The sequence below is a fragment of the Dunckerocampus dactyliophorus genome, chromosome 10, assembly GCF_027744805.1.
Source record: "Dunckerocampus dactyliophorus isolate RoL2022-P2 chromosome 10, RoL_Ddac_1.1, whole genome shotgun sequence".
Lineage (NCBI taxonomy): Eukaryota > Metazoa > Chordata > Actinopteri > Syngnathiformes > Syngnathidae > Dunckerocampus > Dunckerocampus dactyliophorus.
This window is the reverse complement of record NC_072828.1, coordinates 4,477,669-4,503,255: the sequence shown is the minus strand read 5'-3', so window position 1 is coordinate 4,503,255 and position 25,587 is coordinate 4,477,669. Positions and strand designations below refer to the sequence as shown.

Below are 25,587 nucleotides of genomic sequence, written 5' to 3'. Positions count from 1 at the left end.
TGTTACTATAAATTTGACAAGACTATACTATAGGGGTGTCACAAGATCTCACGAGATTAAAACGGGACAAGATTTCTCGTTCAGGAAACAAAATATTTCATGGACACTCGGCCTGGCATGATTCAATATGTTAATTAAATGATGAATTAAAATGAACTCAGTATATTGCCATGTGCATGTGTGTCTGTTTTCCTCATCTCTCGCCTCCAAACATATTCACGCTGTGAATCGGTTTCAGCACCTTGGCACGTTTGTTCCATAGAACAACAGAATGAACAGAATGAGCCCTTTTGTCAGTCATACAGTCTCTTTTTCTTGGTGGGGAGAAGCGGGGCCGCTAGCATACACACAAGAGTGAAGAAGAGTGTGGCCTTGTGAGGAGCAATACAAGGTAACATGGAAAATACATGTATGGCAACATGTTGCCATACATATATTTTTTAGGTTTTGTCATTGTACTTTTCTTAAAAATAATGTTAAAATCTCGTCTTGTGGACCCAATCTCATGCATCGTCTCGTCTCGTGAACTGATTGCCTCGTGACACCCCAATTTGTAAAATGAAACTTTTCATGAGAATAAAATCGCAATTCAGGGGGAAAAAAGTCAAAATTTTACAAGAATAAAGTGGGAATATTACAAAAATTGCCGTACCAGAAAAAAGTTGCAGTTGTTAAAGATGAAAATCGTAATTTTACAAACTCGTTTTTTTATTGGCATATTGTAATAATGGGATACTAATGATATAATATTAGATAATAATACTAATTTGGTTTGCAGTGTTTGCCCATACAATCATTTAAGCCAAGGTGGACAAATTACATTACGGATTGGCCGCTAATCTGCCCGCTCGCCATCCCAGCTCATGAACGTAGAAAGGGTAGACTCTGTGGCCTGACGGGACAGTGTGCTCCTGCTTTGTGTCCGTAAATGGAGAGGTAACGAGAAACACAAAACTTCCCAGCAGCCGTTTGGTTTGGCCAGCTGGCACGCAGCTCGCCTGCACAAAGAAATGTGCCGTGCTCGGCCTTCGCCCCTGACGTAGGCCTAGCCTGCCTCAGCATGGAAGCCGTTCTATTCAAGCTGAGCTTTCCAAGCTTTTATGTCTGCATCTCAGTCAGGGTGGGTCCACCCCTTTTTTACAGCCTTTGGGGGGCTCTGGAGAGTGAGCTTTTTTTTCTTGCATTAAGAACTAAAGTCAGACTGATCAGATTACAAGTCTGAAAGCCTACAGGAGTGACGTGCACTAAATACAGCAAGAATGCATCCACTAACCACATTCACGCTGACCACACATGCCGCTGACTGCCTCCTTTAAACAGAAGTTACTACCAGGAACAAACGCTGCAATGCTACAACAATATACTGGTAATACTGTAAGAAATGTGGAATGTTACCAGAAAAAAGCTGCAATTGTAGGAGACAAAAGTCACCATTTTACCAGAAAACATGTTATAATTTTACAGGAAAAAGTCAGCACTTTTATGAGAAAGTACTGCAACTTTGTGAGAAAAATGTTGCAATACAGTATTCCTTCGTTTATCACAGGGGATAGGTTCACAAAATAGCCTGCAAGAAGTGAAATCCGCAAAGTAGCTAACTTTATTTGTTTACAATTATTATATATACTGCTCAAAAAAATAAAGGGAACACTAAAATATCACATCCCAGATCTAAATTAATGAAATATTCATATTAAATATTTTGGTCTTTACATAGTTTAATATGCTGGCAACAAATTCACAAAAAAATTCTCAACTCAAATCAAATTTATTAATTTATTTTCCTCCTCCTTGTCCTCCGCCTTGAACGGAAGACTAATTTATTCCATAATGGCTTCTACAGCCGCAACTTCTACCTTCCTTCAGCATGTCAAGAAGTCAACTTTTCGTGAGATGGTTGGATTACTCTGCCGTGAGATGGTTGGATTACTCTGCCTTTTGGGTGCAGAACGTTTTGTGGACACATGGGTTTTGTCAGGGAGAAAACTTGCAAACATACAGTGTTCAGAGTCACACGGTTAGCTGCTTCTTCTTCTTCTACTGTTTGTTGGCGGTTAGTAAGCAGCTCACACGGTTACACAGACAGCCAATCGGATCCTCCGGCTCAGTGCAGGTGTGGTTTTTTTTTGGTATACCAATTTACTTTTTTGTTCCATAATGCTGAGGATCTTTCAAAACATGTAGAATGACTGATTTATTGCACCCAACCTCAGCAATGGCACGCTGCGAGAAGCCTTGCTTATGCAGCTCCACAATCCGGCCACGTTCAAAAAGAGAAAGCTTCTTAGCTTTAGCCATCAGGAGGTCATGACAGTGTGAATGCCTGTCTACTGAAAATGACAATTGTGAGTAGATTTTGGCTTTTATAGTCTGTGGTCTTTTGATCAGGTGATAAACAACCTATTTCAGGGTTTTTTTTTGTTTGTTTAAAGTACAAGCTCCAAAAATTTTTTGTCTCACTCCCCCTTCTTGCGCTAAATCTGTTATGGTGAGCACTTCTCCTTTGCTAAGATAATCCATCCCACCTTACAGGTGTGCCATATCAAGATGCTGATTAGACACCATGATTAGTGCACAGGTGTGCCTTAAACTGCCCATAATAAAATGCCACTAATATATACAGTCAAACTTGTCTATAGCGGCCACTAGAGGGAGTCTGCAAAAGTGGCCGCTATAGACGGGTGGCCTCTATAGACAGGTTTGAATGTTGACCAGTAGAGGGCACTGCGGACTGCGGATAAAAGTTGTACAGCACTACTAGGCTTGTTATTATCATGGTTCATGGTTTTAATTCATCCTGAACATGTAAATGAGTCAAACAGTAGCACATCACATAGTACAATTCACAATTTTGCATGTCCAAAAAGGAGTAGGAAGAAGCAAAGCTTATTTAATCCTACCCCTCATCAGTTTCACATCAGTTGCAATACATTTATTCACCTCTTGTTCTTCCAAGTGTACTTTGTAGGTCTACATGACAATGTAGTGCAATCATAGCCAAGGTTTTTACTTACTAAAAGGAAGCTAGAGGCTTAATAATAACTGATAGAATATATCCACGACCCACAGAACAAAGCTGTGCTAGTAATGTCGTACGCTTGTTTTTTATATTTTACTTTTTATACGGCAGTGTCATTACAGCTTTAGTTCATCGGGAAGTGACGGTGGGCATCCCGAGCAGGAGAGCTAGGCTCAGTGCTAGCTGTGAGTTTCGAGAGAGTTGGGAAATGTGTTTATGTTGGCGTGGATGTAAAGTTCTGCAGTGTTCTCCGCTGTTAATAAAGCCATTAAAGTGCATCGGCGACGTGAGTCTCTCCTTCCCCACAACAAGCGGCATTACAGTATTGACCAGTGCACACCAGGAAATAAACGGTGTCATTTCTTACAGGCATTGCCAGGACAGCTATGTAGTGGGGCTTGTTTAACCTTTGCCTTGTGGGCAAGCAGTAAGGAGAGACTATGCTGAGAGATGTGTGTGTGTTCTGAGCTGTTGTCTGGTGGCAGCGTTCAAGAAGGCAGAAGAAACAGGAGAAGTTTCCTTCTTTGCTTCGGAGCTGAATAACACTGACAAGTTAACAGACTACTTGTAGTAGCGAACAGAAGAGAAGGCGGCTTTTTTGTGTCGAATACAGAAGATGAGGACTTTGATAGATTTGTGGATGAGGTTGATCAAAAATAACGTGTGTATACTTGTAATACTTCAATTAAGTACAACCGAATTCATTTTTGCTCCCGCTGCTGCATGCATGCTAGCGTATGTTTTTTTTTTTTATTGTAGCGCCGCTGGGAGCACGTCCTGTTCCCAGCCAAATTTGCGGTAATGTTTTGGTGCAAATGCTCTTAAAGTTACATGTTTGGCCAGGAAATAGCAAGCTCAAAAGAAGACGGCTTTTTATGTGGAACAACTGACAGTTTGTGTGGACCTTGTGAATGATTGTGACTGAGCTAGGACTCAGTAATTAGAGTCTACACACGACGGCTTCATTGATTGAAAAACAAAACTTTTTCGTGCATGAAACTTGTACTTGAGTTGGTAATTTGGCCGCTATATGCAGTCATATATTGACCAAGGGAGACAAAATGGGTGGCCGCTGGCCGCGTTGGACAGGTGACTGCTATACACAAGGTCTATAACATGTAAATTTGCTGGGGGGGATTTTTCAGTGGCTGCTATAGGGAGGTGGCTGTTCTATAAAGGTGGCCGCTAAGACAGGTTTGACTGTATATACACATACTGTATATATACACACATTTGTTTTTTGTATAGTAATCTGTAAAATATGTAATATTATATACATACAGTATATATATACAGTATATATATATATATATATATATATACATACAGTAGCTAACTTTATTTGTTTACAATTATTATATATACTGCTCAAAAAAATAAAGGGAACACTAAAATATCACATCCCAGATCTAAATTAATGAAATATTCATATTAAATATTTTGGTCTTTACATAGTTTAATATGCTGGCAACAAATTCACAAAAAAATTCTCAACTCAAATCAAATTTATTAATTTATTTTCCTCCTCCTTGTCCTCCGCCTTGAACGGAAGACTAATTTATTCCATAATGGCTTCTACAGCCGCAACTTCTACCTTCCTTCAGCATGTCAAGAAGTCAACTTTTCGTGAGATGGTTGGATTACTCTGCCTTTTGGGTGCAGAACGTTTTGTGGACACATGGGTTTTGTCAGGGAGAAAACTTGCAAACATACAGTGTTCAGAGTCACACGGTTAGCTGCTTCTTCTTCTTCTACTGTTTGTTGGCGGTTAGTAAGCAGCTCACACGGTTACACAGACAGCCAATCGGATCCTCCGGCTCAGTGCAGGTGTGTTTTTTTTTTTGGTATACCAATTTACTTTTTTGTTCCATAATGCTGAGGATTCCCAGCCAAAAATGACAGGAATAAAGTCATTCAATTAAAAGTAAAATAAAGGAAAATAGTACTCAAGTTGTATTTTTACAGGAAAAAGTCACCGTTTTTTAACATTTAAACTCCTTTTGTCCATTAAGAAGCTGCATCAAATATTAACCAAAGTGATTTAGCATTAGCAACACTACAAAGCATTTCAGCAACACAATGGCGAGCAGGTCATCCATTTTTTCTTGCCATAGAAGGACTCCCCAGTGGGGATGCTGTGAGCAGGACTGACTGCCCCCTGCCCCCAAGAGGAGAAGAAGAGCGACCCAAAAGCATGCAGTCAGAAACAAAGTGTCCAACATGCCTGTGGGGCCGGCGGAGAATAAAAGAAGAATCAGGAAGGCGAGGAAGCATCTCGAAAGAGGAGGAGGGGGAAAGTACCAAAAGCTTAGAGTCGCCGCCTCGCTTGTGCTTCAATGCACAGCAGGATGGCATCTTCTCACGCTGATCTGCGTGGAGGCCTTAGGTCAATCCACCAATGCGTCGTCAAATCATCAACACCGGACACAAAATTGCTACTGAAATTGCTACCTCATTTTCTCACATGACTGGAAATTATGTTTGTTGTGACCCATATGGGCTGTAAGACATGCTGGCATACATGTAATGCAGATATCGTCAGACTTTTATCATCATTAGACAAATGCTCAAGGACTTATGCGCAATCAGTTGCAAAGTCCTGCTCATTTTGCTTGACGACGGCCATGTTTTTCAACCAATCTGGCTCAAATTTGACGCAAATGTGCTCGTCAGTCCCCTAAAAGTGTGTGCCAAATTAGGTTGTGATTGGGCAAAACAGCCTAACGTTAATGTTCGTAAAGCGCATTCAGCAGTGCAAGAAATTTCAAGTAAATTTGACTAATGGTGTACTGTCCTAAAAACAATAACAGCACTGCAGGGGTGCATGTTTTGACACAGTTTTACCCTTTTAATTTTTCCACCTTTATTCATTGGACTTATTTATGTGTTTTTATTATTTGTGTGTGTATTAATATTATTGATTTTATTTTCATTATTTACATTATTTCTTTTATTCGCTTTACTAATATTTTGGTTATTTATGTATTTACTTTATTAATTTATTTAAGTCTCTATTATTTTATTTATAAACTTGGACCGCTACAAATAGACTGGCCCTTGCTCATAAATACATAATGGGACATGGTCCGCCACAAATGAATTTGGTGTAACCTGTTGACCCTCGCATATAAACAAATTAAAATAGAACACGGTCCCCCACAAATACACTGTAGTTGGCGCTACCTGTTGGCCCTCGCTCATAAACACATTAGAATGGGACACAGCCTGCCACAAATGGATTTGCCGCAACTTGTTCACACTCACATGTAAACACAATATAATAAGATACTGCCAGCCACAAATAGATTTGGCGCTACCTGGTTGCCCTCGCACATAAAACACATTTTAATGGTAGGCGGCCCACCGCAAATACATTTGGCGCTCCCTGTTCACTCTCACACATATACACATTACAATAGAACATGGACCGCCACAAATAGATTTGGCGCTACCTGTTGGCCCTAGCTGAAAAACATTAGAATGGGACACGGCCTGTCACAAATGGATTTGGCGCAATCTGTTCACCCTCACACGTCAAGAAAAATATAATAGGGCACTGCCAGCCACAAATAGATTTGGCGCTACCTGTTTGCCCTTGTAAATAAACACATTTTAACAGGACACGGCCTACCACAAATGGATTTGGCGCTACATGTTCACCCTCACACGTCAACACATTTTAATACTAGGATACTGCCAGCCACAAAAAATTTGGCGCCACCTGTTTGCCCTCACACAAACACATTTTAACGGGACATAGCCCACCACAAACAGTTTTGGCCCTCACTCATAAAAACATCTGTGAATGTAGCTAGTGGTTCCAACTCCATACAGTAGGTGGCAGAGCAACTCTGCTTCTTAACACACCTCATACGCGCCTGCTCTTTCAGATAATAAGATGTAGCAGGAGGGATGTGTGTTGCTGAGGTAGCAACTGTGTGACTATATTTAGCAATGAGTATCCAGACCCTTCTAGGTCCTGTTGCTAAAATGTGAGTCCACATGAGGAACTGAGCACATCAAACAATCTTGATCCTCCATGACATGCACAGGTGCTTTTATTTTAGCATCCCGGGCGGCGGTGAAGATGGGATGATTGATGAAAGGATTTTTTTTTTTTTCCACGAGGTCAGCAGATCGGCAGACAAGGTGCGCGGAGTTCACATTCCAGTCAAATCCCCGTCTAAACACCTGCATGACCAAGCCACACATTCACACGTGCTTGACTTCCTTCTCCAACGCTGGGGTGGTGTGTTTGACCAACAGCACCCTCCTTCACACCATCTAATACCTTTTAAACTTTTTAGAACATTTATGTGATATTTCATAAGTCTCCACTGGACCAAGAAGAGCGAGGATTTATGGAATATGCTGCTCTCTTTTTCACTCCCATATCCTCTACTCCACATCCCCATACCACTAAGCTCTCCTGCCAGACAATAAGCACCTACACCGAAAATGTACTTTTCTTCTTTAGCTATCTTCTCTGTAAAAGTAAGTCATATTCTTCACTTTTAAGCCTAACTTTGTGGCTCAGGAAGCACCGTTGGAGATGGTATCATTTAAACACTACAATGTAAAAGGTACTTTTTAGTCATGTCACAGTAATACTGTACGTGTTGATGAGCACCAAAGTCCATCATCTCCCTCACGTGGTTGCTCCACTTTTGAGCGAAGAACAGTCAGTTTTTGAAGTTACAGGTATTTCTGACATAATAAAGAAAGAGCAGGCTTTGCTACATATCTTAAAATGTTACTCTAGCCCAGAAAATACAGTAGTTCTGCAGTGTTCCAGTAAAGTCTACAACCTGAATAGTGCCACTGTGCACAGCGTAAGTAGAATGCTACATGTAACATTAATTGTGAAATTAATTTCCACCAACAGGGGGCGACATAGAAGCGGTCCATTGATTTTCAATGGGAAAAATGTCACAGAAAACATTGAATCATGGAAAATGTGGGAAGAGTCCTGCCAGATTGCCTACATGTCCTGAATGAGCTGAAAATTTTGATGTCGGCTCACTAAAAATGGAGAATGATTGTTGAAATGTGTAAATATTTTGAACGATTACCAAAAGACAGAGGATCAAACCAGAAAGCATGGGGTTCGGAGACAACCAATCTATCACCTGAACCATGCCGCCCTGTAGAATAAGTGGAATGTTATAGTAGTGGAAAATGCAAAACAATTCTTCACCTGTAGGGGGCTCCATTTCAATTGCCCATTCGTTTTTAACAGAATAAACCCAGCAGAATTTGAAATGTTGGAAAGCAAAAACGCAGACTGAATGTTGAAATGTATAAATAAGTTGACTGATAACAGTGGGATCAAGGATCAAACCAGCAACCAGTGAAAAAGCATATTATTACTCTTTGCTCTTTTTTCTCCCCATTTTTGCTGCTATTTTTTTCAATTTTCAAAACATTTCAACTTTCTTCTTAAATAATCTTCATAAATTGTATTTGTAATATTAATTTTCCAAAAAATTACAGCTTTATTTTGTTCATGTTTATTTAATTTTTTGTCTCAAAATATTACGTATTTATTATTTAAACTCTATGCTACAAAAACAACATTTTTCCTCATAATGTTTCAAGTTTATTCTCGTAAAATTATGACTTTATTCTCGTAAAATTACACCTGTTTTTATTTATGCTGTTTTTTTCTAATCTTCTGACTATTTCAACTTTCTTCTTATTTCTTCTCGCAATTATGACTTTATTTCCATAATTTGTTTGACTTTATTCCTGTATTATCTTTCTTGTTAAGTTATGTTTTTAGAATGTGCCACAGGCCAATAAAAAAACTGTTGTGGATCGCAAATGGCCCCTAGATCACACTTTGGACACCCCTAAAGCAGCGGAATAAGTAGATGAAAAATGGCATAGAATTTTCTATAAATAGAAATATGATACCTTTGTACCATATGAGGGCAAACCCACACAGGTGGCCCAAAATGCTAGTGGCTATCGCGGCTGCTGACAAGTTTTATTGCCCTCTGAGCAGTCAGTATTTCCCCAGGTTGCCATGAAAAAGAATGCAGGCAGACGTCGTAAAGTGACGCTGGCTTCAACTTGGAAGTCAGACGTGCGTTTGTTTGAGCGAGAGGCCAAACAGTCTGCAGACAAAACGCTGAATCAGGAAGATGAACAGAGGAGGGAGAATCGTAGGTATTCACTGAAAGCTGCCAAAAAGAAAGCAGTTATTGAGTTGATGCTTTGATGAAGCGCACTGTGCCTATCCGCTGACCTGCAGCCATTTGCTGCCATGTCAAACATCAAATCCACTCTAATTGGCCCTTCACGTCTTTCAAGCAAGATGGAGGGCCGTGTTTGCTCTTTTGTGTTGTGAAGACGGGGGCGGGTCTTTGGGGGTGTTGAGGGTGCCAGGTCAACTTGCTTTTGAGGTCAGGGGTAGATGACTTGACACACTCCCTCCCTCCAATCCTTCACCTCTTCATCAAAACAGGCTTGAAGAAAGCGTAGATTATCATTCCTGCTAGTGTCTGCACAGATGAACATGCAATCCAGACCAAAACAAACTATTTGTGGGGGTCCAAAGTGTATGAGAAACATTGCATGTGTTTTCAAGTTTTGCCCAGGGTCCTTGGGTCGCAAAAAACATTTGCTTTTTATTTACTGTAAATTCTGGTGTATAAGACGCTACTTTTTTCTCAAACTTTGAACCCTGCAGCTTACACACTGGTGCGGCTAAAACCTACATTTCCCACGATGCTTGGTGTGGTCATGTTCTAATCTTGTGACAACACCTATACTTCAGAACTACTACTAATAGTTTAAATGTATGGAATTCGGAAAACGCTATTACTAAGATAGTACATCATAAGGGCCAAAAAAACTTGAATGAGCAACATCAAGCACAGTTTATGCTAAAATCAAATGTAAAACATTGTTGGCTTTGGAATCCACACGCTATGATGACTCAATACCCGCGGACATACATACATACATACACACACACACACACACACATATATATATATATATATATATATACACATATATATATATACACATATATATATACACATATATATATATATACACATATACACATATATATATACACATATATATACACATATATATATATACATATATATACATATATATATATATATATATATATATACACACATACATATACACACACACACACACACACACACACACACATACATATATACACACACATATATATATATATATATACACACATATATATATACACACACACACACACACACACGTACGTGTATATATATATATATATATATATATATATATATATATATATATACATACATATATGCAAGTGCTAACACACATGTCCACCATTATCTAAGACTTTTATACACTGTTTTCAAGTGAAATAAAGATATATGCAGATATACACAGCATCCCACTTCACTTCAGGATTTCCAGGGGCTTATACATTCACAAGTTAATGTCTTCATGCAAATCATTTTGAAAATGTTCCAAGTCATGTATTTAATTGTCATTTGACATACTGCATATTTTGAAAGCAGCTACATTATAACATAAAATGTAGTTTAGTTCCTTGTATTAAGTCTAGTAATGTGATCCATGTTTTGATTATTTCTTATATTGTTTGTAGTCAACTTTATTTCACTTTTTAATGTTTGCTTCAGCATTTGTTTATGAGGTGTTTGCAAATAATCAGTGGCTGCTGATAGAACTTTTCAATAGCTAGTAAATATGACTAATTGATATTGGTAAGATGTTTTTGTGAATAAGCCTTTGATAAATACAGTCAAACCTTTCTATAGTGGCCACTGAAGGGAAACGGCAAACGTGGTCCGATAGACAGGTGGCCGCTATAGACAGGTTGGCGGCCATTTTGAATTTGTGCGCACACATATTAACATGTATTCACAAAAAGACTGGAGCAAAACCAAGAGACATAGGGGAAAACGCTCTGTTGACACATAAACAGGTAGGTAAATCTAGGTAACAGCTCCGGTGAGGAAACTAGTAATATCAATAACAACAATGAACGAGCGCCGCACATTTGACGGCGCTGGCCTTTTATCCACCACAAATGTTAATTGACCGCAGCTGCGCGGCCACCAGGTATGAAGCGGCTGCCTCTTCCTCCCCGGAGAAGGCACAGCCTGCCAAATAAGAGCGCAGGACAGGGGACGCTCGCTCCTGTCCTGCAGAACGTCACAAATTTCCATCTTTGATTTTTTTGAAAACATGATTTTAAAAGCAAGAAATAAAAATTTTAGTGAACAAGCCCGAGGATATATGTACAGGATACGCGTGAAGCAGTCATGAATGGGTGTGTGCGTGAACAATTGAGTGCGGAGGAGGTGCGAAGATCGTCGTAAACTAACAATACCATCGCTCCTTTCTTATTGAATGGGCTTCTAATCTCTAATTAGTCGGCAATTAAGTGCTACTTTAGCTGTTTTATTCAGATGTTTTGGCTATTTTAGAATCTATTCACGGCATTGCAAAGTGGGAAGATTACCATTTTGGCCGTCATTGAATCTTTTCAGGGCGGCATTGCAAAGTAAGAAGACGGCTTTTTTATGTCGAACTAGGACTCAGTAATTAAAGTCTACACACGACGGCTTCATTGATTAAAAAACGAAACTTTTTAACCAGGGTGTTATTATGTTGTTGGTTTTATTACAGCAACAGTGATATCAGCAGTATGATTATAGTTGTTTTTTTTACACTGATGTGCATTACAGTAATTATCATTCTGTTCACTATCATAGTTCATCATTTCATGACTACTATTATGTGTGATTGTCTCAATGCAGCATTGTCATTGTGGTTGTTGATATTATTTTGTCCTTTGTCCTTATGTCCTTGTTCGTCTTTATAGTTGTCACAGACACTTATTTGCAGATGTAGTTCTGTATGTTTCTGTTGTCCTTGTCTCTTGTCTCTTTTTTTTGTCCCCCTTTTATCCCCGCACCCACCCCCCCCGTTTTCTTTTCTCTTTTTCCCTGTCCCCTCCTGCTCCGGTCCGGTCGCTCCAAATTTGCTTAATAACAAGCATCTAAGTCAAATAAATTCTGTATAACAGGGGAATTGTATATCACACTTCTCCCTGGCAGAGTAAATCTGTTGAGCACTTGACGGCATTTAGATCTACAATTCTATCTGCTTTAAAGGCTGGACAGGACAGGGGTTAAAAAAAAACAAACAAAAAAAACACTTTTTCGTGCATGAAGCTTCTTCTGAGTCGGCATTTTGGTCGCTATATGCAGTTAGATATTGACCAAGGGATACAAAATGGGTGGCCGCTGGCCGCGTTAGACAAGTGACCGCTATACACAGGGTCTATAACACGTACATTTTCTGCGGGGGATTTCTCAGTGGCCGCAGGCAGGTGGTCGTTCTATACAGGTGGCCGCTAAGACAGGTTTGACTGTATGTACAGTATTAGTTGAAAAACACTTTACATTAGCCTATGTATGATCACTTTGCACATGATTACAATGCAGCCACTTGTTTTTATTTTAAAATGCTATAATGCTAACTATAGTATGAAATTGTAGGCTAATTACCAAAATGCACTAAATGTATACTGTATATTTTCATTTGACAGGCAGAGGGGAAGAGTAAGGTGTGGAGGTGTTACGTTACATGCAACATGTGCAGTGTGAAAGTTAGCCAGGGCTCCAGCACCAGCAAAGCAAAGAACACTACAAATTTGTGGCAACACCTAAAAGTAAATCACAAAGAGGCATGTCCTTATGTTGACAGTCTTACTAATTAAACTTCCTTATTTTCATTAGGTAGTCTTCTTCTTCTTTGTGTTGAATCATATTTTGGATATTATAAGAATTTCTGTTCATGTACAGTATATAACCTGTGTATATTAATGCTTTTATTTCATATATTGGCCATCAGCCGATATATCAGATATCACCTTTTTTCAGCCCCCAATATTATACAGTATAATAGTAGTATCGGCATCGGCTCTACTACTCATAATACAGTAATAACTTGCCACTTTGCACTTCAAATTTTGCAGCGTCACTCTGTCACGTTTTTTTTTTAAATATATGAATTCATAAATCATGCTGTCTCAAGGTTGAATGCAGCCTATTATTAGTCAAAAAATATGCAAATAGAAGCAAATGTTACATATGTTTTGCCTAATTTAAGAATTTTCAAGCATTAAAAATGGCTACATGAAGTAAAATACAAATACAGTCAAACCTGTCTTAGCGGCCACCTTTATAGAACGGCCACCTGCCTATAGCAGCCACTGAAAAATCCCCCGCAGCAAATTTACATGTTATAGACCCTGTGTATAGCAGTCATCTGTCCAACGCGGCCAGCGGCCACCCATTTTGTATCCCTTGGTCAATATCTGACCGCATATAGCGGCCAAATTACCAACTCAAGGAGAAGCTTCATGCACGAAAAAGTTTTGTTTTTCAATCAATGAAGCCGTCGTGTGGAGACTTTTATTACTGAGTCCCAGTTCAGTCACAATCATTCACAAGATCTACACAAACTGTCAGTTGTTCCACATAAAAAAGCCTTCTTCTTTTGAGCTTGCTATTTCCTGGTCAAACATGTAACTTTAAGAGCATTTGCACCAAAACATTACCACAAATTAGGCTGGGAACAGGACGTGCTCCCAGCGACGCTACAATAAAGAAAAACATACGCTAGCATGCATGCGGCAGCGGGAGCAAAACTGAGTTCGGTTGTACTTAATTGAAGTATTTTAGAATGTACTCACGTTATTTTTCATCAATCCTCATCCACAAATCCATCAAAGTCCTCATCTTCTGTATTCGACACAAACAAAGCCATCTTCTTTTCGGTTCGCTACTAGTCTGTTAACTTGTCAGTGTTATTCAGCTCCGAAGCAAAGAAGGAAACTTCTCCTGTTGCTTCTGCCAACTTTATTTATTGAACGCGGCCACCAGACAGCAGCTCAGAACACACACATCTCTCAGCATCGTCTCTCCTTCCTGCTTGCCCACAAGGCAAACGTTAAACAAGCCCCACTACATGGCTGTCCCGGCAATGCCTGTAAGAAATGACACTGTTTATTTCCTGGTGTGCACTGGTCAATACTGTAATGCCGCTTGTTGTGGGGAAGGAGAGACTCACGTCACCGATGCACTTTAATGGCTTTATTAACACTGCAGAGAACACTGCAGGACTTTACATCCACGCCAACATAAACACTTCCCAACTCTCTCGAAACTCACAGCTAGCACTGAGCCTAGCTCTCCTGCTCGGCACGCCCACTGTCACTTCCTGATGAACTAAAGCTGTCTGCCGTATAAAAAGTAAAATATAAAAAACAAGCCTAAGACATTACTAGCACAGCTTTGTTCTGTGGGTCGTGGATATATTCTATCAGTTATTATTAAACCTCTAGCTTCCTTTTAGTAAGTAAAAACCTTGGTTATGATTGCACTACATTGTCATGTAGACCTACATGATAGTAGTTTGACTCATATGCATGTTCAGGATGAATTAAAACCATGAACCATGAAAATAACAAGCCTAGTGTGCTGTACAACTTTTATCCGCAGTCCGCAGTGCCCTCTACTGGTCAACATTATTATTTTTCCCCCCCTTTTTTTTTTTCTTTTTTTTCCTCTACTGGTCAACATTCAAACTGGACGCCAACCTGTCTATAGAGGCCACATGTCTATAGCGGCCACTTTTGCAGACTCCCTCTAGTGACCGCTATAGACAAGTTTGACTGTATAAGGCATTCAGAAGACGCATTCAAAGGCGCTGTGATGATATGTAGTATGCTAAACTGGACACTAGGTGTCAGTAATCTTAGATTGATGAGACAATAGCCACCACAGGTAGTACTGTACAGAACAGGAAGTAAGAAGAAAAACGACAACAAGGAAGTGTCCCGATGCTGCCATGTGTTAGCCCATATTGCTAGGTTTCACGTGACGTCACATCCGGTTGGTGTCAGCCCTGCCTCAAAGAGATGGGGAACAAACAAGCGTATTCGTAACTAGAAATCATGTAAAATCAGACCAAAAATACCGCATAGAGGCATCGTTCTCACAAATTGTTCAAATATGTATTTCGGAAAACGCTATTACTAAGTCCATCATAATGGGGAAAAAGTTCAGGAAACACAGAGAAGCCACCTTTGTCTACGTTTGCTAACAAGCTGTCACTCTCTTCAAGTGGACTGTATTTTTTTAAAATATCTTAGGATTAATAACGCGATTGGAATGACATCTGTGACTACATCTTCCTTAATCACAAGCACGGGCATTACGATTTGTTGAATATTTTGTAGCAATATCTGGTGAGGCTGACATCCCATCAGAAAAGTTAGCAAAGCTACATCCATTTCTGAATTACTGGACAAAATGGGCCAATGATATATTGCATCAATAAATGGAAGGATTTTTGCATTTTATTGCACGCACTCTCTCTGGTAAAATAACTGGAAAAGGTAAAAACATGAATTCTAAAAAATGAAAACGAAGCTAACGGTATTTGGGGAAAAAATAAAACTGATTTTATAGGGCCCTAATGTTAATTTTAAATCACATCACAAGTTTATCAATAATCATGTCAAATGATTAGTCCTACCCTAAAAGTATTTTGAGTGCCTATTTTTTCCAATTTTATCTTTTACAGTCTTATACAATAAATACAGTCCACACAAGTATACACCATAAACATCAAATAGATACAGTGGATCCCTCTAGATTTGCAATTCAGCATTTGCAACCCCACAAATTCACAGGTTTATGGTAAAAAAAAAATGTTTCCTCCAACGAGGCCCTTCTCTCCAAAGAAAACTCATTGACTAGTGGCGAGTAGCTATACATTTTAAACTTGAAATGTGTTTAATAAGTGTAAGGCAAAAACCGAATCAAACAATAACCACGGTATGTGAAATTTTAGTGACCATTTCCAATGAAAACAAATTGTACAAAAAATGGGGTGTACAAAAAGTCAGGCAAAGTTTTAGGGAAGATTTTTGACAAAAACAAATTGCATGAAGACTGGAGCATATGAAAACCGAGGCAAAATATTAGCAAACACTTTCAACAAAAACAAATGGTACAAAAACTGAGGTGTAAAAAAAGCCAACACAAAATTTCTCGAACATTTTCAACAAATCCTGAATCATACGAAAACTGGTGTGTATGAAAACCAAAACAAAAAGTTATGTGAACCATTTTCAACCAAAAACTGCGGCATACAAAAACAAGGCCAAATTTAAGCAAAAAATGGAGGATTCCTGAATCTACAGAAGCTGAGAAACCGAGGTTTGACTGTACGGTGTACATCATTCCAGAGTGTGTGGATTTCGACAGTGTCGTGCTGTCCAAAATCCATTGCAAATTTGTGGCAATGACGGTTGCAACATTTACCTTCTTTTTCTCTCCTGTTTAGCAGTGTGGAGAGAAGCTGGGGACCCATGCTCTAGAGGATCCTTGTGTTTTTTTCCCCACCTGCATTCCAGTAGAGGACCTTCCCAACACAAATCTTAGCCTATGCCGCTTATAAATATACAAAAAGTTTTGCAGAGGGATCCAGGCCGACCCCCCCGGAAGCACTTGCTCTCATGGTCCCACTGCAGGAATGTAAAGCATAATCACTCACACATTTGCCCCCCTCCCTCGACCCAATTAAAACCTTTAACCTTGGCTTTAGCAAAGCTTCAACACCCACCCCCCAATCATACCAGCTAGCAAGGGAGCATGTGTGGGAGGGCAAAGTTTTTCAAGTATCAACTAGCCCTGCGGTTTGGTCACAGGCTTTTTGGGACGGTTCAGTAGAAACCACTTCAAGGTAATCCCGCCGTGGAACCGTTTGCCTATAAGACCCCACTTGTCACACTGACGGTCTGACCAAAAATCTGGTTACAATAACCTGCCTCATACAATTTAATGAAGTTAGAACGCCCAACAAAACTCCTCCTCACTCCCCTGCCCAAAAAACGCACACTGGAATCCCAGAGGAGGCGGCGGGACAAGATGACATCAGCGCAAAGACAGCGGAATTAAAAAAAACAAGTATCAAGGCTGCCTTGGGTCTACTACATGTCTGGAAAGTAAGAAGGGCTGAGGAGTAGGGGTTGGGGGTGCAGGAAGGCTTTGAAATCCTCTCTATAATTAGTTCGCTATCTGTCTGGACCTGCACTAACATGCCTTCTGATAATGAAAGAGAATAGGAAAAGCTAAGGGGATTGTTATATGGTGTAAAGCGCCATCGGAAGCCCACCCCCCCCAAAACCTCTCTACCAAACTTTGTGTAGGCTTTTGTGCCAAGATACACAAACTTCCATCCTTCATTGACTGCTAACTGCTTGGTTACAAATAAACTGATCCTGCACTTCGTAACCTGACCCCAGCAAAATCCAGTGTTTCCCATGCAGCGGGGGTGTCCAAAGTGCGGGCCGCAACTTTTTGTACTGGCCCCGCAGCACATTCATCATTTAAACAAGAAAACTAAGGAAAAAAAAACAACAGGCGCAAAAAAATGGAAATTTGTAATTTTGCAAGAATAATGTGATATTATGAGGAACAATAACGTCTTTAGTAGCAAAAAGCTGAAATATTACAGAAAAAACAAATAAAGTTTTAATTTGGGAAAAATTAGGTTGTGGCAAAAGTTGTAACATGGAAAAAAAGTCTAAATATTAAGGGAATAAAGTCATAACTACAAGAATAACATTTGTAAGAAAAAAAGCTAAAATAGTTGGAAAATGTAAAAAAACAACAGCAGAAATGGAAAAAACTGCTGGAATAAACTTGTAATAATTATGAGCAAAAATGATAAAAGGGTAAAAGTTGACATCCCTCGCCATTGAGGCAGAAATTGAAGTAATTGAAGGCAGAAACGCTTGGCTCTACTGGTGTCGCAAAAGAAAAGGTTCCGGTCCGGTCTTTTGCGAAATGTTATATAAGAAGTGCTGAGCGTGGATTTAAAATGATTGGAGCGAGTGCATGTCCAAGCAGAATGACTGGACTATCTCCTGCCAGGAATGTGCTGAGCCGCCAGCCATGTGCTGTCTCCCAACCAGGAAAGCCAGCAGGCCACTTGCTGCAACAAGAGCTCCGCAAGCGGGCCCGTGTAACCTAAAACCCCGGCGAGGCGCTCAGACGGGGTCCAACAACCCATTCCCGTCTGGGGCTTCGTGCGCCCACAGTGATGAGGTGCCGCTAAAGAGCCATCCAAACACACGCCTGATACGTGCCATACGCCGTGTCCACATGAAATGGGAGAGAAAAGCTAGGTCACAGTCATAAGCTAGCAGTAGCTTGCCAGGATTACTTCATGGAGGGTACACAGGTCCCCTTTAAAACACTTCTCCAGCTCTTTAAGGATTCACCAACACCCTTCATCTGTAAAAAATGTACTGTACATACTGTATATATTCATACAGTAGAGCCCTGCTTTTCACGGGGATCAAAGACAACATTTATTTGAAAACTTGACAAAAACCGACTCATCCAAATGGTACAAAAACAATAGCAAAAAACTGGGGCACAAAAACACCAAGACAACATATTTATGAAAATGTTTGACTAAAAACGATTCATACAAAACTGGGACACTAAATTTAGGCCAAAATTGTCCTGAAAACCCAAATTATGCAGAAAACCGGCAAAATTAAGATTTTTGACAAAACCCAAATCGTACAAAATCCAAGGCAAATTTTTGGTGAAAATTTTAGACAAAAAACAAATCATATGGAAACTGGAGCATACCAACACCAAGACAACATTTTTGTGAAACTGTTTGGGGGAAAAAAACAAGCCATACAAAACTGGGCCGCAGAAACAAGTATGAAAGCCAAGGCACAATTTCCTTGCCATTGCCATTGTTCACTCGCGACCCCATCAAGGTTTAACCCTAAATATACTTACTAAAAGACATAAAGTATAAAATGTATAGCTACTTGTCAGATATTTTCTGTATATGGGCCTATTTGAGGGCTGCACGGTGGCCAAGTGGTTTGTATGTTGGCCACACAGTCAGGAGATCAGGAAGCCCTGGGTTCGAATCTCCGCTTGGACACCACGTGAACCGCACGGTGGTCTAGTGGTTAGCATGTTGGCAACACAGTAACAGCCTGGAGATCGGGAAGACCTGGGTTCAATTCTCCCCTGGCATTTCTGTGTGGAGTTTGCATGTTCTCCCCGCGTGTGCGTGGGTTTTCTCCGTGTACGCCGGTTTCCCCCCACATTCCAAAAACATGCATGTTAGGTTAATTGGAGACTAAATTGTCCATAGGTATGAATGTGAGTGTGAATGGTTGTTTGTCTATATGTGCCCTGCCATTGGCAACCAGTTCAGGGTACACCGCCTGTCGCCCGAAGTCAGCTGGGATAGGCTCCAGCATGCCCCCGCGACCCTAATGAAGAGAAGCGGTATAGAAAATGGATGGATAAACCTATTTGAATTTTAGTTGACTATCCCTGGTTTAGGTACTAGGTTAGTCCAGACTCTGACTAATATGGCATACCCTAATGGAAATGCAGACCATTAGGCATATATAGTGGTGTGAAAAAGTGTTTGCCCCCTTCCTGATTTCTTTTTTTGTTTTTTTTTGCATGTATGTCACACTTAAATGTTTCAGATCATCAAACAAATTTAAATATTTGTCAATGACAACACAACTGAACACAAAATGCAGTTTCTATTATTAAGGGAGAAAAAAATCCAAACCTACATGTCCCTGTGTGAAAAAGTGATTGCCCCCTAAACCGAATAACTGGTTGGGCCACCCTTACAGCAATAACTGCAGTCAAGCTTTTCCGATAACTTGCAATGAGTCTTTTACAGCGCTGTAGGGGAATTTTGTCCCACTCATCTTTGCAGAATTGTTGTAATTCAGCCATATTTGAGGGTTTTCGAGCATTATCTGCTTTTTTAAGGTCATGCCATAGCATCTCAAAAGGGTTCAGGTCAGGACTTTGACTAGTTTGCCATTCATTTTCTATGCTGCTTGTCCTCACTATGGTCGCCAGGGTGAGCTGGAGCCTATCCCAGCTGACTTTGGGCGAGAGGCGAGGTACGCCGTGGACTGGTCGCCAGCCAATCGCAGGGCACATGTAGATAATTACTCACACTCGCATTCATACCTATGGACAATTTAGAGTCACCAATTTACCTAACATGCATGCTTTTGGAATGTGGGAGGAAACCAGAGTACCAAGCGAAAACCCACACAACATGCGGAGTAGGGCTGATATTAATATATCGATATTTACTTCAAGCACGATATCAAAAACAACCATATTGTTCATATCAATATAGACTGGATTTGCCCTCATAGACTCTCCCTCATCTCTCTGCACTGTGTGTGAGCTTCTGCCCCGCCCCCCTCCTTGGACACTACATCGTCTGCGGTGAAAGAATTAGTCAGCAACGCAGTGGCTCAGTAATTTGGAGGTACGTTGAATTCAGAGCATAAAAAAATATATATTTTTCACCACCTTAAAACTCCAATATGATGAATGTGTGAAGCTGCACCCTGGCTGCACAACTCCTGCCACAACACTGCTTCTTTTTCCTGTTGCGTTCCTTGTGAAAGGAAAAGCAAAGTCGTATGCTATTATAAAGCGGTGTCCCATCAAATTGCTAAGATATGGTCCCCGTTGCAACAGTGGAAAAAACGGCCTTAAAAACCTGCTGCAAACGATGGACTCGCAATGTCCAGCGAGCTTCACTACTGCACACTACTCGGTGCAACAGAGACATGTCCAGAGGTGGTCAGCCATATTTTTAATGTTAATGTTTAACTACGGCACTTTGAAGTGGAACATTTCCGCCTTCCCAATTCAGTATTATTTCATGTTTTCCTCATCTACCAATTAATACATGTTGTCAAATATGAATTTATTAAAGAAAACATAAAAATTCATGTCTTTTCAATACTAACGGTTCATCATTCATATTTTATGATAGATTTGAAGCTTAAAAGTACCGCCCCCCCCACCCCAAGCTTAAAAGTCCACCAACTACCCACACCCCCGCGTGCCCCCATTTACACTAATTGTCATTCAGATGAGAACCGGCTCTGTTGTTTACGGACACCCCTGACACAATTCATGCCTAAAGAACAATTAAGGGTAATTAGGCTTTTGCAGGCAAACAAAAAAGGAAAAAGAATAATAAAAAGAAAAAGAGTTTCTCTGCTGCCCTGGGATGCATACAACAACATGTGGCACAGAGGGATTTGATGTGTTTCATCTGAGATTAGGACATCAATTTTATTTGAACTCAGCATTGGCCTTTTGCAGTCAATCTGAGCGCAAGCTGCTCTTTTCATAAGGAGAATTGATCTCCCATTACTGCTTGTAAGATTTTGTTTAGTGCGAAAACTGGAATTGATCTCCTGGTATTTTTATATCAAAAGCAAAAGTTTTTTTTCCCCCCACTTTGCGCATTTGAAAAGTTTCCCATAAAGTGGACATTTGTTGTCAGAACAATGAAGGATTACGATAGAAGTGAAATTCATGCATGTACATAGGCCTGTCAGGATAACAAAATTTGCTGGACGATGATTGTCCAAATTATTGTAGATAATCACACACACACACTTGGTCCCGTGAGCCCAGTTCTGGTTGGATTTCCATAAGGGGAACATACCGTATTTTCACGACCATAAAGCGCACCGTATTAAAAGGCGCAATCTCAGCTACAGGTGCTATTTTTGTATATAACACATACACAAGGCGCACCGTGCTATTGGTCGCAGGTATGCATGGTAACACATACAGACTTAACAAGCCCACTTGAAATCAGGATGGTCATCACAACACAACAGTCTCAATCATGGTGCACAACTAAAAACATCACACTGCAACGCAAACACAGACAAGACATTACCTCTATTTTTGCAGAACAATAACTAACAACTATGTAGCTCAAACATGTAACTTTAAGAGCTTTTGCACCAAAACACAACCGCAAAGCACGCTGGGGAACAGGAAGTGCTCCCCAGCGACGCACCAAAACATTACCGCAAAGCATGCCGGGGAATGACGCGACAATACGCTAGCATGCTTGCTATTGTATGTTTTTAAAAAGCCAGCGAGAGCAAAACTGAATTGGGTTGTACTTTATTGAAGTATTTAACAATGTACTCACGTTATTTTTGATAAATCCTCATCCACAAATCCATCAAAGTCCTCATCTTTTATATCCCAAATGAAGAGCGGGGCAAGTTCTCCATCAAACACGCCAGGTTCCCTGTCGTCGTTGTCAGTCAGTCTCGTTGCCGTGCGGCGCCTCAGAAATGATGCTGGCTTTTGTGAAAGCTCAAAGAGTGCATCAGACACGTTAGCCCAAGCATCCACAATCCATTAGTGAAGCTGTGTTCGCTAGCTGTCATCCATCGCTCCCACGCCGCTCGCAATGTAACTTTAAACGCCGTGTTTACATCCATTCACAAATTGTGGCGAAACTAGCACGGCGCTGCATTCCAGTGTTCGTTAGCGGTCATCTATCGCTCCCACGGCACTCGCAACGTAACTTTAAACGCCGTGTTTACACCGATGTCCAGCGGTTGGAGTTCCCTCGTCAAGCCTCCCGGAATGATGTTAAGCTCCAGGTTCATTTGTGGTGACGCGTGTGAAAAAAACATCCTGTTTCTTTCCGTACACGTCACTCAGCCATTTTCTCCTTCCAGCCGCTTTGGTCCGGCTGGAAACTTTTCTTTAGGCAGCGTCAGCGTCTACCACAGGTAGCAGTTTCTATCCATTACCATGGCAACCAAGCACAACAGTAAAAGCCAACTTCTCGTGCCCCGTTGTGTGTATCGCTGTATTGCTTCTCTACAGTGTGGTTCACCAGGATGTGGAAAGTGAGCGGCACGTCATCCATGTTTGTGATATAGTTGGATAGATAGATGGCGCCATTTCATAATAAAAATATACTTACATAACTACTGGGGCGTGCCTTTAGCGTCCTCAGTCACGTCCACCTTTCCTTTCCTCTATACAAGCAGCGTGTCGGCAGGCTCCCAGTCAGTCGAGCGGAGCGCTCATAAAAGTCACGCAGCAACACTTACAGATTTTCTTACAGATTTTGGAACTCGGTACACACATACGGCGCTCCGCATTATAAGGCGCCCCGCCCATTTTGGACAAAATTTAAGACTTTTAAGTGCGCCTTGTGGTCGTGAAAATCCGGTGTTCCGCTTAGTTGCTGGGGCCACTTAAGTAAAACTTTTGCCTTTTCAAAACAATATGCGTTCAAAAGAGTAATAAAGCTGCATTACAAAAATGCGTCCCCCCCCCCCCCCCAAAAAAAAATCAGACCTCACAAATCGCTTGCATTATATTTGTCTTCCACTGTATCCCTGCGCATGGTCCCACCCACTTTGGTCTAAGACATTGGGAAGTACCTGAACCGTAATTTCTGGGGTGTTGGAGCCATTCATGGATAAATTCCTTAGAAATAACTTTTGCCGGGAAGATCATACATGGATTCATTTAACTTCTACCCGCATATATTTTTGGTCATGGTTTCCAAAGATACCATCCACTTTGTTCTAAGACATTGGGAAGTACCTTAACCGTGATTTCTGGGGTTTTGGGACGAACCGTGGCAAACTTTCTTGTAAATAACTTTTGAATAGCAGATAGTAACATTTATCCATGTACAATCCCCACACAATTTTTGGTTTGTGGATGGTATTCCACCACCACGGTATACCATCCACTTTGCTGTTGGATGGATGGATAATAAATGGATAACTACCTTCGAAGTAACTTTTGACAGGAAGGTCATACAAAGATAAATGTAACATTTGAGGGGTGGGCATTCCAAAAGGTACCACCCACTTCCTTCTTTGTTTTGCAGATCATTCAGTTTGACATAACCTTTGGTTTGGTTTGGTTTCATTTTATTTGAACATGCATGCAGGTTACAATGGAATACATATCATAAATTATTTCACAATTCCACATGTCCAAAAGAAGTTGGACGAAGCAAAGCTTATTTAATCCTACCCCCATCCGTTCCACATCTTGTGCAGTACATATTATTCACTTCCTCCATTCCATGGAATATTTTTCCATATAATAATCAGTGTAATAATAAACAAATAAAATAAAAACAAGCATGACAGAACAATAAATATAATAATCAAGACTCTTCTGCCTTGTATTTAGCAAACATCAACTGCTTGTATTGTTTTTTATATTCACTCGTCTTGGTACATTATTTGGAGTTCCTTGCTCAATCCGTTCCATAATTTAATTCCACATACAGAAATGCTGTGGGTTTACAGCGTTTTTCTCGCATATAAATGTTTTAAGTTAAATTTTCCTCTAAGATCATATTTCTCCTCTCTGATAGAGAAATACTGTATGACGTTTTTGGGTAACAAGTTATTATTAACTTTATGCATTATTTTAGCTGTTTGAAAATTTACTAAAATCAGCAAATTTTAATATCTGTGAAAAAAATAAAGGGTTTGTATGTTCTCTATACTTGGCATTATGAATGATCCTCACCCATCTTTTTTGCAGTACATTGAGTGAATTAAGATTGCTTTTATAATTATTGTCCCATATCTCCACACAATAAGTTAGATATGGTAATACTAAGGAACAGTACAGAGTGTGGAGTGATTCTGATCAAGAACAAATTTTGCTTTATTCAATTTGAAGTATTTCTCACCACCTTTTGTTGTAAGTTGAGTTGAAAGTTGTACAAATACAACTTATATCCCCACAAGTACTGGAAACAGGACTTTGGGGGTATTTTCAGTCCAAGGATTATCATTATTATTATTATTATTATTATTACATTTGTAGGGAAATGGAAGTAAAGATTACGGTTGTTTTATGATCCGCAGATCATTCCATTTTTCATCATTTTAAATAACTTTGGAAGGGAATACAAAGATACATGAGCTTCCACCCCCATGTTTTTAAGGATGAGCTTTTCAACAGTGATACCCACTAAGGTGTTGGGAATGAACCAAACTGGAAATTTAGGGTCTGCAGATCGTCCTTTAAAAATAACTTACAGAGGGTTGTACAGGTACACATCTGAGTTTGTGCAGACACATTTCTATTAGTTTTGAGCTGTTTTCACTTTAAAAACTATGCAGATTGTTGCGCTACACCATGCTGCATATTCTGTCAATTGACCTACAATCGGAATGACTGAAAACAGACACATCGCACACATGCTAGGAGGTAATCTCTGCAGCCATCACTGACGCTTCAAGTGGGGGGCGGATTTTTATTTGGACATCAGTCCATAGTCGTGGTTCACACCTCCAAGCAAAGCAACCCTTTCAAAAAGCACCGGAAGCAAGTTGTGGAGTGGTTGTGTTGGTTGGTGTGGGAGGGGGGGGCGGCTCGTGCTCTTGTAAGGGCTTGCCCAACACGATCGTAATGTCCGATGTTTGAGAGGGATGCACACGTTTCCACAAGAGCTTCCTGGGGTGTGTGGTCTTTAACATAAATACATCTCTCTTAACATAAACCAGGAACACACACACACACACCTTCTCCTCGACAGTGCCTGGGGGGGCACTTTAGTTTAAAAGAGCCAGGCATGGCCACATGCTG

The 25,587-nt window shown here is 40.3% G+C and overlaps 1 protein-coding gene across 4 annotated transcripts in view; it reads right to left on the bottom strand.

Annotated features, from left to right (window-relative positions):
* The window catches only part of nhsa (Nance-Horan syndrome a (congenital cataracts and dental anomalies)), a 124,219-nt gene that overhangs the window by 68,161 nt on the left and 30,471 nt on the right, over positions 1-25,587 (bottom strand). Inside the window, exon 1 of one of the 4 annotated variants that reach the window (XM_054788746.1) lies at positions 22,148-23,167. The exons of the other annotated variants lie outside the window; for them this stretch is intronic. The gene's annotated coding sequence lies outside the window, so the exon portion shown is untranslated. Of the gene's footprint in view, positions 1-22,147; positions 23,168-25,587 lie in introns of those variants that run through there. 4 annotated transcript variants of the gene reach the window in all.